Here is a 15,601-nt window from a genome sequence, read left to right on the forward strand (position 1 = left end):
CAAGTGGCCCCGTCCTGTCGGTATAAAAGCCATCCAGCGTTTCCTCGGATTCGCGAATTACTACCAACAGTTTGTGCCGCATTTTTCCATGGTGACCAAGCCCATCACGGTCCTGACCCATAAAGGAACTAAGTCTAACAGCTGGTCTCCCGAGGCTGAAGACGCCTTCCTGGCCCTGAAACGCTCCTTTGCATCTGCACCGGTCTTACATCGGCCGGTGGTCAGTAGGCCTTTTGTTCTAGAAGTGGACGCCTCCTCCACCGAAGCTGGGGCGGTCCTTTCCCAGCAGGTTCCCTCAGGATGACTGGTTCCTTGCGGGTTCTTTTCCAAATCCTTTTCGCCTGCGGAGTGCAATTACTCCATTGGAGACCGGGAGTTGCTGGCCATTAAGATGGCTCTAGAGGAATGGCGGTACTTGCTCGAAGGGGCTGTCCATCCCTTTACTATCTTCACGGATCACAAGAATTTGGTCTATCTGCAGAGACTCAATTCCAGACAGGCCGGATGGGCCTTGTATTTTTCTCGGTTTGATTTCAAGCTCTACTTCCGCCCCGGCGATAAGAACATCAAGGCGGATGCACTCTCCAGGTCTTTACAGTCGCCTGAAGAGGATGAGGGTCCATGATATATTATCGAGTCTTCCAAAGTGATCACCGTGGCTCCTGTGAACTTTTCTACTCCTCCACCAGGCAAGACCTTCGTTCCTCAGAATAAACGTACGGAGGTGTTGCGCTGGGGGCATTCCTCCAAGGTTGCTGGGCACGTTGGGACCAAGAAGACCCTCTCACTTCTCTCCCGTTTTTACTGGTGGGCCACCCTTCGCCAAGACGTAGTGGAATATGTTGCCTCTTGCACCATCTGTGCTCAGCCAAGATCCCAAGGACCCTGCCCTCCGGCCTTCTCCACCCGTTACCTGTTCCGGAGGTTCCTTGGCAGCAAATTGCGATGGATTTCATAACCGACTTGCCCCGCTCAGCTGGCTGCACCACCATCTTAGTCGTAGCGGATCGCTTCTCGAAGATGGCTCATTTCATCCCCTTGCCCGGACTGCCGTCAGCTCCGAAGTTGGCCGAGATCTTCATCCACCAGATCTTCAGGCTACATGGTCTCCCTCTACGGATTGTGTCTGATCGTGGGGTCCAGTTTACTTCTCGCTTTTGGAGGGCTCGACTTCTCCTCCGCTTATCATCCACAGACCAACGGGCAAGTGGAGCGGATTAATCAGGTTCTGACAACCTACCTGCGTCACTTTTCCAACGCCCATCAGGACAATTGGGTCTCACTTCTACCCTGGGCAGAATTCGCCCATAATAACCATCCCAGCGAATCAACCACCAAATCACTGTTCTTTGTGGTCTCAGGCCAGAATCCGGGCGTTCCACTGCCCTTTATCGCGTCATCAGGAGTTCTCGCAGCAGATGCTCTCGCCATAGAATTTTTAGAGATTTGGAAGGAGACCAGAGAGGCCCTCGTGAATGCCAGTGCCCGAATTAAAAGACATGCGGACAAGAGACGGAGGGACCTTCCTCCATACCATCCTGGCGACAAGGTCTGGCTTTCGACCAAGCACATCCGCTTGTAAGTTCCTGCCTATAAGTTAAGTCCCCGTTACATCGGTCCCTTCGAAGTACTGAGACGCATCAATGAGGTGGCTTATAAACTGAGATTGGCGGCTTCACTCCGGGTCCATAACGCCTTTCATGTCTCGCTCCTGAAACCTGCAGTCCTGAATCGGTTCCAACCTGTCTCCATTGCCCCTCCTTCACCTATTGGGTCGGATGACATCATTGAAATAAAGGACATTTTGGCAATGAAAAGAGTCAGGGGGAGGACTCTCTTTCTTATTGATTGGAAGGGATTTGGCCCTGAAGAGAGGTCCTGGGAGCCTCGAGAAAATGTTAACGCCCCCCTAATACTGAAAAAATTTCTGGCCAATCTCAGAAAGGGGGGGATGTAAGGAGGGGGGTACTGTAACATCGGCGGCCGTGCCCGCCCTGCCGTCTTCTGCGGCGGCAACCGCTGCTGCCTCTTCTTACCGGCATTCCCTCTGCAGCGCGCACTCTCTCCCAGCGTTCAGCTCTGCGGCGTCCCGGCGCTCCTCCCTTAGGCCTCGGGTGCGAGCCAGCGCTCCCTCTTCTGCCGGCGGTGGGCGTCGCTGAGGGCGGTGCTCGCTTACCCACTTCCTGATCCTAAGGTATTTCAGGCGTCCGCTCTGTTGAGAGGACGCCTGATGATTGTGTGCTAATCAACGCGTTGTTCTGGCCGCTATAGTGTTACTATAGTTCTCCGGTTATATTCCTCTCGCCTTCTCCCTGTCAGCCTCCGTCTTGTCCTGCTTCCTTCCTCGCTCTCCTGGTTCCCTGGTTCTTTCCCCTCCTGCCTATCCGTCCCTATATCTCCCTCTGGGCTCTCCACGTCTGCATTCCCCCTGCTTCTGTGGCTACTCCTGCTGGCCCTTCTAGTAGCTGCCGCATGGTTTCCTGCTCTCCCTATAACCCTGTTCAGGTACGCTTATCTCTGTCCAGTGTCCCTGACCCTCCTCTGGTCCTCCTTGTTCCTGAGCCGTCCCTCTTGGTACCGGCTGTCGCGGTTCTGTCCTCTGCAGTTTTGCCCCTAATGATCCCTGTATAGGGGTCGGTCATCACCTGGGGCGCTCGACCCAGGGGCTCCAGATCTGCGACCCAGAGGGTCCACTCTCGGGCGTTGTCCATTCCCTGAATGTCACATTTATGTTGCACAGACCCATAGGAAGTAGTAATGCATATGACCGTGGTGAGGTATGAACAGGTGTCTCCATGCACACACGTTACAGAAAATTTGTCTGTTGGTCCAGTCGGGGCTGACACCAGACTGGCCTTCACCAGAGTCACCACACTTCCCGAGTCTAACAATGCCACCACATTTTTGCCATCAACAGTTAAATCACACAAGTGTTTTTCCACATCCTTTTGACCGGCATTCACACTCACTACCCGTGCAACCATAGATATGCGGTTTTTAGAGTCTGACATCGCACTGCATGGGTTCAGTAGTGACCGGACAGTTCGCAGCAATGTGGCCCATCTCTTGGCAGCGGAAACACCTAACGGGCCCCTTGCTTAGACCATAGTTCGTTACTCTCGGCCTCGCATTGCGGGCAGTCCCGGTTTCCTCCCCCACTGTCTTAGGGATTTTTCCTTCTCCCCTACTCCCTGGAACAGTCTTACCGGTTCCACGTGGAGATGATGAAGAACGAGGAGGGGTAGCGTAGTCTCGGAGTCCTTCCGCCACAGAGTAACGTTCAACCAGATCCACCAGTTGATCTGCTGTCGTAGGATTTCCATGGCTTACCCACTTCCTCCGGGCTGGCGGTAGAGCTCTCAGGTACTTGTCCATGACGACTCTCTAGATTATCTCTGGCCCTGTCAGCACCTCGGGTTGCAGCCACTTCTTCTTCACGTGGATCAGGTCGAACATCTGTGACCGCGGTGGTTTATCCGGCTGATAAGTCCATTGATGCACTCTCTGTGCACGGACAGAGGTCGTCACTCCCAGCCGGGCCAAGATCTCGGCTTTCAGTTTGTCAAAGTCCTGCGCGGCTTCAGGTTCTAAGTCATAATAAGCCTTTTGGGCCTCACCGGAAAGAAACGGGGCAATCAGGCCGGCCCATCGTGCCTTCGGCCATTTTTCTCGCACCGCCGTCCGTTCAAACGTGGTCAGGTATGCCTCGACGTCATCGTCGGTCGTGATCTTCTGCCAGTGCCGACTCACGTAAATCACTCTCGACACGGCTTCCAGGTTAACCTCAGCTTGCCAGGCGCTGCGCCACCTGCTGGAGAAGCGAACGATCGGTAGCTGTCATGACCACCAACTCCTTCAGCTGGGCCATCATCACCCGATTAGCTTCTTGCTGGACGGCGGTGGACTGTACCAGCGCTTTCACCTCGTCCTCCATGTTCATGCTTCCAACGTGATGCCCGCATTCTCCACCACAATGTGATAAAACACTCCGGGATCGCCTTTGCTGGGGTCAAAGGTCACGTGCGTTCAGCATGAAACTCAGGCGCACAGCCGGGGTCCGGGTATAACTGACACTGGGTCAGGTTTATTAAAGGTGAAAGCAATGCATAAAGGAAAAAAAACATAAAACAAATCCTTGCCTGTCCGGCACTAACTGAACAAGGTACAACCTAACTACCAACTGGCGGGCTTCTCCCGTCCAGCCAAACCACAGTTACAGTGGGCACTGCAGACAGGCTCTCTGTGTCCCCAGGCTGAGACACTCACACAACCACCTGTCATCCTTTTATATCCGCCTCCCATTATTCATTAGTAACCAGGTGATATACTGACCAGACTAGGCCACATAGGAATAATAATAATAATAATAATAATAATAATAATTTTTATTTATATAGCGCCAACATATTCCGCAGCACTTTACAATTAAGCGGGGACATGTACAGACAATAAATTCAATACAAGTTAAGACAATTCAAACAGTGACATTAGGAGTGAGGTCCCTGCTCGCAAGCTTACAATCTACAAGGAAATGGGGGGACACAGTAGGTGAGAAATGCTTGTTAATTCAGGTCTGGCAATTATAATAGGGATTTTCATATAAAGCTGCATGATCCGGTCATCAGCCCGTGTGTTTAAGTGCAATAGACAAGTATCAAATGCAGTTATCATGTGCATGAAGGGTGTGGAGACAGATGAATAGTAGGGTGCAGATTCAGAATAATATTTGGAAGGAGGGAACAGGGCAAAGTTAGCTTGCTGAGTAGTTGATGTGGTAGGCTTGTTTGAAGAGATGGGTTTTCAAAGCGCGCTTGAATAGGTCAGGGCTAGGTATCAGTCTGATCGTCTGGGGAAGTGCATTCCAGAGAGCTGGAGCAGCACGAGAGAAGTCTTGGAGACGGAGGTGCGAGGTTCGGATTACGGGGGATGTTAGTCTTAGGTCATTTGTAGAACGGAGGGCACGTGTAGGGCGATAGACAGAGACGAGAGAGGAGATATAAGGCGGTGCAGAACAGTGGAGAGCTTTGTGGGTGAGAGAGATGAGTTTATACTGGACCCTGTAGCGAATAGGTAGCCAGTGTAATGACTGGCACAAGATGGAGGCATCGGTGAAGCGGCTGGACAGAAATATGACCCTGGCTGCCGCATTCAAGATGGATTGGAGAGGAGAAAGTTTGGTAAGAGGGAGACCGATCAGAAGAGAGTTGCAGTAGTCCAGACGAGAATGAATAAGAGCGACAGTAAGAGTCTTAGCAGTTTCAAAGGTGAGAAAAGGTCGGATTCTGGAGATGTTTTTAAGATGCAGGTGACAAGAGCGACTGAGTGATCGGATGTACGGAGTAAAGGAAAGTTCAGTGTCGAATATGACCCCAAGACAGCGGGCATGCTGCTTGGGAGTTATGGTTGAACCCTCCAGGGTTATTTCGATGTTAGGTAGAGTGAGGTTAGTAGAGGGGAGAAACACAAGAAGTTCAGTTTTAGAGAGATTTAGTTTCAGATAGAGGGAGGACATGATGCTAGAGACAGCAGACAGACAATCCTTGGTATTTTGAATTAGGGTAAGGGTGATGTCAGGGGAAGAAGTGTATAATTGGGTGTCATCAGCATAGAGATGATACTGGAACCCAAATCTGCTGATTGTTTGTCCAATAGGGGCAGTGTATAAAGAGAAGAGGAGGGGGCCTAGGACTGAGCCCTGCGGGACCCCGATAGTAAGGGGACGAGAAGAGGAAGAGGAGCCGGAAAAAGATACAGTGAAGGAGCGGTCAGAGAGGTAGGAGGAGAACCAGAAGAGGGCTGTGTCCTTGAGGCCTATAGAGCGGAGCATAGTGAGGAGGAGCTGGTGATCCACAGTGTCAAATGCGGCAGAGAGATCCAGTAGAATCAGCAGGGAGCAATGACCTTTCGATTTAGCTGTTATTAAATCATTAGAGACTTTAGTGAGGGCAGTTTCAGTAGAGTGTAAAGAGCGGAAACCAGATTGTAAGGGGTCGAGAAGAGAGTTATCCGAGAGATAGCGGATTAGACGGGAGTGGACCAGGCGTTCCAGGAGTTTAGAGATGAAGGGAAGGTTAGAGACAGGTCTGTAGTTAGCAGTGCAGTTCTGGTCCAGGGATGGCTTTTTAAGTAAAGGGGTTATGATGGCATGTTTAAATGAGGAGGGAAATATACCTGAAGAAAGAGAGAGGTTAAATATTTTAGTCAGGTGAGTGGTGACCACTGGTGAGAGAGACTGCAGGAGCTGTGAAGGAATAGGGTCACTGTTGCAGGTTGTAGGCCGAGCAGAAGCGAGGAGCTTGGAAACTTCTTCTTCTGAAACAGGCTCAAAGATGTCTAGTGAGCTTGAGGTGCGGCAGGGAAGGGGATCCAGGCACTGAGGAGATAGGGCTGAGATATCCTGATGTATGTGGTTGATTTTTTCTAGGAAATAAGTGGCCAGATCCTCACCGCTGAGGTTGGTGATGGGGGCCTGTACTTTAGGTTTCAGGAGGGAGTTTAAGGTTTCAAAAAGTCGTCTTGGGTTGTTGGATAGGAAAGGTATCTGGGCGAGATATACCTGCCCTCATCCACTATTCCCACATGATTCTCACAGAACCTATAACTGGATTATTGCTGCCTGAACTGCAGGCAACATGGATTACAGTCTGGCTGCGTGACTGCAGCTAAATAGGGTTTTCTCAGAATCACTGCAGCATTTCATAGAAAACATAGTTTGCAAAAGCTGGCTGGGGATTACAGGGAGGCTTGTCAATCATCTGGAGTGGGGTGGAGAGAATCTGGATGAGGCTATGGCTGACTAGTCACGTCTTTCACTATAGTCTCTGAATGAAGTTTTTTAAACTATGTTAAAGACATATTTGTCTGCCATCCTGAAGCCTGGCTGTGAAAGGCTCCATCCAATAAAGAATCCATAAGCAGCCTTGTTTTGACAGTTATACACAAGTTTTGTCTTGAGCAGCACAAAGCTCTACAGTCTCACTTTCATGATGCTGGGGGTGGGCGCTCCTTGAGTGATGATTCTGTTTCAGTAGCTAAGCTTATCTTGCTACTGTGACATGCTCAGGTCTGTCAGTGGCTGGTTCTGAAATCTACACCACCATCACTAGATTTGTATTCAGATATAACAAGCCCTTTGAACAAGCACAAGGCTTAAGTAAGCAATGAATATAACAATTCTGGAAAATGCTGATAGTGGGGGCTGAGGGATAGTGATTCTGCAGGATTGATAAAAGCTCAGGCGCTGAGATGGAGGGGAGAAGCAAACTGCTATATAAAAATCGATAGGCTGGAATCTCAGAAATTAAAGAGGACCTTTCACCAGTTTGAGCATGCTAAAATGCTCACATCATGGAATAGTGGCTGCAGAGCTGAATAAAATGTCTTTTTTTACTTTTTAATTTCTGTGTGGTAGAGCTATTAGCTTCTAAAGTTTAGGTTATAGTTTGTTATGAATATGGGGGCATTACCAGAGATTTGCTTCTGGGGGCGTGTACTTCTTCCCCATGTGATGTTGAGCCATCAAATAGTCAGAAACACACAAGGGAAAAAAAGAAAATGCCCCCACAATAGTTTAGAACAGGCTTTCTCCTGTGTGATGTAGTGACAGATGGTCTGATCTCAATGCAGAGCTGTGTGTGATTACAAAGTGCCGGGGGTAAACCACAGATCATCAAGACCTTTCATCACATGTCAGTCAGTGTAGGTGTATTCGAGTTCTGCTGAACTGACAGTGCAGTGAGGAGAGCTGTAGAGGCATTTGCAATAGAACAAAGCTCAGATCTGCTGTACTACCCCTCCCCCATATTGGCTACAGTGAGATGAAAGCTGAAATATGTTCTTAATCTCTGCTCTACTCCCGACACTTGTAATCAATCTGCAGTGAGACCTGTTATGAATGAGTCACCGGAGGAGGAAAAAACAAAAATACAAGCTAAGTCCAGAAAACCGGAGAGGTTGGTAGCTAGCGGATTGCAGACCCCTGATCCTATTCACAGCAACTAAAAGTAGCCATGGAGCGTTCCTACGGTGGTCCTAGAAGCCTCGTCATAGCCGGAGAACTAAATAAGCCTAAAGAAAGAAAGGGGAAATCTAAACTGCCCCAGAGCTGACCCCAAAGCAATAGACAGCCCCCAACATGTATTGACGGTGAAAACAGATGAAAACACAAACACAGACAGAAAGACAGGCAGAGCAAACGATGGGGCCCAACTAACTATATAGGAATGGACAGAAAAGATGCTGGCTGCAATCCGCAAAAACCCTACCAAAAATGTCCCAACACGTCTCATAGGAAAAACGGCCCTGAAGTCACTAGACTTCAAAATCCCTATATCAGCACTCCGATATATTCTGAAGACAGAGCAAAAGAGAATTAACTGATCAGGGACAAAAATGGAAATTCAGCAAAGCCCCAGCCGGGGCTGGCTGAACACAAAACTAAGCAAATCAGACAAAATCTCATGGAAAAATAACAGAGCAAAAACTTAGCTTTAGAAGACAGGAACTGAACTAGAGGCCAGAGCTCAGAGCAGAGAAATCACCAGCAACCCTACAGGGCGTCGGCTGCCTTATATCCACTCAGAGATTCCGGATGTCCAATCACAATCCACCTGTTCAGGTGACAGGTCTCTCCCATCCAAATCAGTTTCACCAGCAGAGGGAGTTCATCGGACATCAAAGGTGAACGAGAAAATGAGCTCATAACATAGACCAGTGTGAGCAGACTGTCTGTCATTACATGTTTCACACTGAAAAACCTGTTCCAAGCTCATTTTGTGTAGATGTACATGAAAAGCGCCATGGAATAAATGGCGCTATAAAAATGTATAATAATAATACTAAATGTACTTTTTTTTTTAACTCAGTATGTTACTGCCTGTCTATGACTAAATGAGAGTTGCAATTTTTGCAATATATTTTTTACTTTTTTATTCCAGTATATTTGTTTTGTTTTTGGTTTTCTCTGTCTATGACTGGTCAGCATCATACAGGGGAAGTCCACGCCCCCTGTGAAAAATATCTGGTAATGCCTCCTTGCACTTAAATTATAACCTAAACTTTACAAGCCAATATCTCAACAGAAGAGAGAAATACTTTTGTGGTCGGTCTCCTTAGCAACAAGCTGTACACTACATAAGATAAAAACTCTCACAGCAGAAGAATCAAGGCAGATCGAAAAAGCAAATCAATTGCAAACTTACTTATTTTCATGGTGTCTAACTGTACCAATTTAATATCATATGAATACCCCTTTAAGGGAGACTGCAAATCTTTCATTAGTCTTATTCTCAAATTTAGACAACCTCTTGAACATAAGAGGCGCAAACAACAAAAAGCCACTATTAGTACAATTTTTACTAAGAAAAAAGGCACAAAGGCAATAATCTCTAAATTATTCATATACCTCTTAGAAAGTGATGTTTCCATAATAACCTGTGAGCATCCTGGATGTGACAGCCATTGTGCTTTTTATTGTTTTTCATGCCGCAGATTATAGTGCTAAAAAATAACCAAAGACATAAGCTTATCGGCAGAAGACCTACCTTATCGGTGCGCGCACATCGCTGAAAGGACATCCTTTTCATGTCATTTGGCATGATTTTCAGGAATACAGCCTGACAGGACAAGAGCCTGCACAAGTACATCTTCAATTGTTTTATACTGTGACGATCCCACATTTCTCTGCAGAACAAGGCAGCCAAATGTCAACAAGGGACGGCAAAATTACCCAACCAGATGTAGAACCGTATGGTACCTTAAACGGGTTGTCCACCACTTTGCTTTTATTTTACAATGGCTACAGCAGCGGAAGCAGCCATCATGGAGCCTGGACCAGAGAGAAAAAAATTAGATTGGCATCCACCGCCAAAAGGAGGACAACACTGCCTGCTGTATCGTGCATCGGCATGGGTCCAGTAGGCAAGTATAGCGGTTTTATTTTAGGCCAACTACAAGCCCATTATTAAGATAAAATAATGTGGTGGACAACCCATTTGAACCAAACTAAAGCATTCACAAACCCAGTTTCCCTTTCATCTGAATCAGATGATAAACTAGAAATCATTAGCAGAAGATCGCCAACAGTAATCTTTAAAGTGACGGTCTCATCTTCTTAAAGGCTATCAGATTTATGCTGCCCTATACTCCGGCAACAGGAATTGGACACTGCTGCACATCTGCAGCCTGATATGTTTTATTCTGAGACGCAACAGTATTTAAAAGTAAACATACCTTAGAACTCTAGCGTCTGGCCCAGAACATGGGCCCAATAAATCAAAGCTTTTATGCCAGTAGTCTTTCCCAAAAAACTTTGAAAAGCTGCATCATTTTGGAGTAAGTGGCGACTGCGCTAAAATTATGCGACTTTTGGCATTCTTATTTTTGCCAGCTCCGACAAAGTGGGCAGATTAGGGATGGACGCTGCGGGTTGGACATTGCGTCAAACCCGCAGCATTTACTGATCATGTGCACCTACCCTTATAGACCAAATACCTCTTCTCTCCCAGTTGGGAATTTGCCAATTGTATCCAATCAGAGCAATACTCTTAGGGTATGTGCACACGATCAGTAAACGCTGCGGGTTGGATGCTGCGTACGTGTGCAGCATCCAAATGTTACAGCACGGTGGATGGGATTTCAAGAAATCCCTTTCCCAGTATGCGTCCAGAGATGTCCGCGGCTCACCTGCGGAGATGAACATGCAGCACGTCTCTCCTGACTGCAGCATATCTGTTTCTCATGGAGACGCGGGCCTCCACAAGATAAATATCACCCGTACAGTGTATAGGACGCGGTGATTCCACACGGTTCAGTGAACACAAGCCGAATCACCTGCGTTCAATAGCCAGCAGTGCTTTGGACACAGCTTATCCCTGATCGTGTGCACATACCCTTATGTAAATATATCAGCGGTTCAGTGTATCGGGGTAGTGAATACGCTCTGGCCCTCTAGTCTGACATATCAGGTCCAGGTCCTAACTGATGTGAACGGATGCCACCGGATCCGTTTTTTTGACGGATCAGAATTTTAAAGGAACCACTGCCGAGAGAGAGAAGAAAGAGAGAGGATTTCAGGGTTAAATTTCCAGCTGACTTCCTTTCTACGGGCATGCGCACTATAAAATGCGGATCCTGCAGCAAAAAAAACGTTGCAGGGTCCGTCCAGGCATGCCGGCGGACGCAAAAAATTTGGTGGATCCGCAATTAAACGGATTCAACGGATGGCCATTCGTCAAGATCCGCCGGTAATGCAACTCAATGGGGAAAAAAACGGATCCGCCAAAAAAATGGCGGATCCATTCTTTTCATAAACCGGCGGATTTTGACTGATGGTCAAAAACAGAAGTGTGAAAGAGGCCTTAGTAGGAGAGACTGGCCCATGCTCTGAATTATCACCGGTCCCACTAAGCCTAAAATCGGAATAACTGGTTACAACTTTTTTCATTTTTACCTCCATTAATATGTAATATTCACCTGCATCCCATGGTAGCCTTTCCCAGAAAACGCCATCAGCAGCACCACTTTCCTCTTTGGATGCTTCTTATTCTGATCGTCATGATCCACTTTGAATCTTTTCGCATCTTGGCCATTTTCTTCCAAAGTCTCCGATTCCTCCTGGAGACAGAAGGATTTCCTGGTTTCTCCTCCACCGCTTGCTTGTTGTTTTGGCTCCTCGGACAGCAGGTCAGCCATGAGGAGAAGTCAGAAGGACTCAAGTAACAGGCAAAATGTACAAGAGCTGTCAGGAACCCTTTGTCACGTGTACCCGTCCTGTGTGACACGACCCGCATGCCGGTAACCAAAACAACAAGACTGACACGTGTAACTGTCCTCTGTGACAGGACCCGCAGGCCGGTAACCAAAACAACAAGACTGACACGTGTAACTGTCCTCTGTGACAGGACCCGCAGGCCGGTAACCAAAACAACAAGACTGACACGTGTAACTGTCCTGTGTGACACGACCCACAGGCCGGTAACCAAAACAACAAGACTGACACGTGTAACTGTCCTGTGTGACACGACCCGCAGGCCGGTAACCAAAACAACAAGACTGACACGTGTAACTGTCCTGTGTGACACGACCCGCAGGCCGGTAACCAAAACAACAAGACTGACACGTGTAACTGTCCTGTGTGACACGACCCGCAGGCCGGTAACTAAAACAACAAGACTGACACGTGTAACTGTCCTGTGTGACACGACCCGCAGGCCGGTAACCAAAACAACAAGACTGACACGTGTAACTGTCCTGTGTGACACGACCCACAGGCCAGTAACCAAAACAACAAGACTGACACGTGTAACTGTCCTGTGTGAAACGACCCGCAGGCCGGTAACCAAAACAACAAGACTGACACGTGTAACTGTCCTGTGTGACACGACCCGCAGGCCGGTAACCAAAACAACAAGACTGACACGTGTAACTGTCCTGTGTGACACGACCCGCAGGCCGGTAACCAAAACAACAAGACTGACACGTGTAACTGTCCTGTGTGACACGACCCGCAGGCCGGTAACCAAAACAACAAGACTGACACGTGTAACTGTCCTGTGTGACACGACCCGCAGGCCGGTAACCAAAACAACAAGACTGACACGTGTAACTGTCCTGTGTGACACGACCCGCAGGCCGGTAACCAAAACAACAAGACTGACACGTGTAACTGTCCTGTGTGACACGACCCGCAGGCCGGTAACCAAAACAACAAGACTGACACGTGTAACTGTCCTGTGTGACACGACCCGCAGGCCGGTAACTAAAACAACAAGACTGACACGTGTAACTGTCCTGTGTGACACGACCCGCAGGCCGGTAACCAAAACAACAAGACTGACACGTGTAACTGTCCTGTGTGACACGACCCACAGGCCAGTAACCAAAACAACAAGACTGACACGTGTAACTGTCCTGTGTGAAACGACCCGCAGGCCGGTAACCAAAACAACAAGACTGACACGTGTAACTGTCCTGTGTGACACGACCCACAGGCCGGTAACCAAAACAACAAGACTGACACGTGTAACTGTCCTGTGTGACACGACCCGCAGGCCGGTAACCAAAACAACAAGACTGACACGTGTAACTGTCCTGTGTGACACGACCCGCAGGCCGGTAACCAAAACAACAAGACTGACACGTGTAACTGTCCTGTGTGACACGACCCGCAGGCCGGTAACCAAAACAACAAGACTGACACGTGTAACTGTCCTGTGTGACACGACCCGCAGGCCGGTAACCAAAACAACAAGACTGACACGTGTAACTGTCCTGTGTGACACGACCCGCAGGCCGGTAACCAAAACAACAAGACTGACACGTGTAACTGTCCTGTGTGACACGACCCACAGGCCGGTAACCAAAACAACAAGACTGACACGTGTAACTGTCCTGTGTGACACGACCCGCAGGCCGGTAACCAAAACAACAAGACTGACACGTGTAACTGTCCTGTGTGACACGACCCGCAGGCCGGCAACCAAAACAACAAGACAAAGGGGAAGGGAAAACAGTTAAGATGGTGGGCCCTGCAATAGGGTACAGGGACGTGGATACCTCCTGCACTCCCCTGAGTCAGTGTCTCTAAACACTCCTAACGTTCCCTATACAGGCTCCTCACCTGTCGCCAAGCAGGATACCTGTGTCCCTAGCTCACCCTACACCTATCCCTTTCTAGGGAACTGGGAGATGCAGACACTGGTCCCACCGCTGTATTAATACACACCAGGAAAAAAGGGGAAAACACCAAAACACTTCTCTTTCTCTGCTGCAGTCACCAGGCAGCAGAGTGCAGTCACCAGATTAACTTTCAGCAGTGGCTCGAACCCTCATAGCCATCTGCCACCTTCACCATCTAACTCCGCTGCAGACACCGGGCAGGCAGAGTTCAACACAAGTTTCAGCAGTGGCTCCACATCTCAGAGCCAGCTGCTCACTTCACCGTGGTTGGAATCCAACTCAGGAGCTGCTATCACCAACCCCCGCTGATAGACCAGCTGACCTTATATAACAAAGGAGGAGTGGTCACATGAGCAGGGACCAAACATATGTAATAACACCTATAGCCACCGGGGGCAAAACCCATTTTAAGCTCCCAGGCCTGAAAGGAAAAAAAATGGTTTAACTGAGGTAATCCAGAATCTGACACAGATCCAAGTGGACTGTGACACCCTTCCTGGAAGACATTCACATAGCACCATTGTAACCAGGGCAGTGGAGTCGGAGGCCATTTTGGTGGTCAGTATAAAATGACTTAATATATAATAACTTGGGCACAGTAGTTCAATGCAGGATATGATGTAAATTCTTTCATAAGATTTTGGGGAAGTTCTGAAATGTCCTGTAAATGAATGTTCTATTCCTGATCTAAGGATCTCGGCTTTTAGCGGAGATGAATCTGTGCTGTTCTTTATGTATATGCTCAGTAGTGAGGCAGGGCTGTGGGGTCGGGAGTCAGGGAAATTGAGGAGTCGGGAGTTTGACTTACTGACTCCACAGCCCTGCCTTTAACTAGGCATGCTACACTTGTGCCTTATACTTCCAGCTGTTACAGAGGTAGAAGTATGGCTAGACGTACACACAAGCAGTATGTACGGTTACAACAGCCAGAGAAGATGCTTGCTGGAGCCACCTTGAGGCAGAGACACACGTCTGTGTTATGTACAATATCTTCTGTGTGGAAAGCATGCAGCATCTCCTAAATTAATGAGATCCTAATAATGTTATCCACAAGTGGTGGAAATAGTCACCACCTAAGCTGACCACAGAGCGGATTTTAAATCTGCAGCATGTGAATTCTCAACAAAATCTGCATGTAACACATTTGGATTTTGTTATGGAACATCTGCATCAAATCCCCAATGTGTGCATGTATCACAAGGCTAAGGGTGGTTTCACATTAGCGTTTAAGGCCGCAGCGTCGGCCTGCGCACGGCCGCCGCTAAGCCCCACCCCCTGCAGCACCTCCGCTGGTAGCTCCGCCTACGGGCACATGACATTGCATGCGTCCTGCATCCCCTATCTTTAGCACTGGGGACGCAGGCATGCGCTTGGCAGCGCATGCGTCCTTTTGACGGGTGCGCAGACCAGCGCCAAACGCAACCTGTTGCAATTTGGTGCGCTCGCATACCTGCGCATGGCCTGCGTCCCCAGTGCTAAAGATAGGGGACGCAGGACGCATGCAGCGTCATGCACCCGTAGGCAGAACTACCGTCGGAGGCGCGGCAGGGGGCGGGGCTTATCGGCGGCCGTGCGCAGGCCGACGCTGCGGCCTTAAACACTAATGTGAAACCACTCTAATGTTGCATTGAGTATCTGGTGCATTTTTGATGTTGCATTTTTTTAGCTGCGGTTTTTGTCTCTTTTTGTTATGTCATGTTATAATTACATGTTTTAATTACAGTTGCTTTGTTATGGAAACTTCCAGTTACTCAACTGTGATAAACTTGCGCAGATTACATTTTCTTCATCTCAAAGTCTTTGCGGAAAATCCACAAATAAAATGCAAGAGGAATTAACATGTTGCAGACTTCAAAATCACTCACAAGATGGCAACGCGAAACTAGAGTGACCCCCCAAAAATTGCCAAGACACCGGAGGGTGA

At 48.4% G+C, this 15,601-nt stretch overlaps 1 pseudogene; it reads right to left on the reverse strand.

Moving 5' to 3' along the window:
• LOC141098389 (pseudouridylate synthase 1 homolog) overlaps nt 1-11,698 on the reverse strand; it is a 74,408-nt pseudogene extending 62,710 nt beyond the window's left edge.
• Nucleotides 11,699-15,601: the final 3,903 nt, after the last annotated feature.

Source organism: Dendrobates tinctorius, unplaced genomic scaffold (genome assembly GCF_039654945.1).
Source record: "Dendrobates tinctorius isolate UK_male_01 unplaced genomic scaffold, ASM3965494v1 ptg000090l, whole genome shotgun sequence".
NCBI classification, from domain to species: Eukaryota; Metazoa; Chordata; class Amphibia; order Anura; family Dendrobatidae; genus Dendrobates; species Dendrobates tinctorius.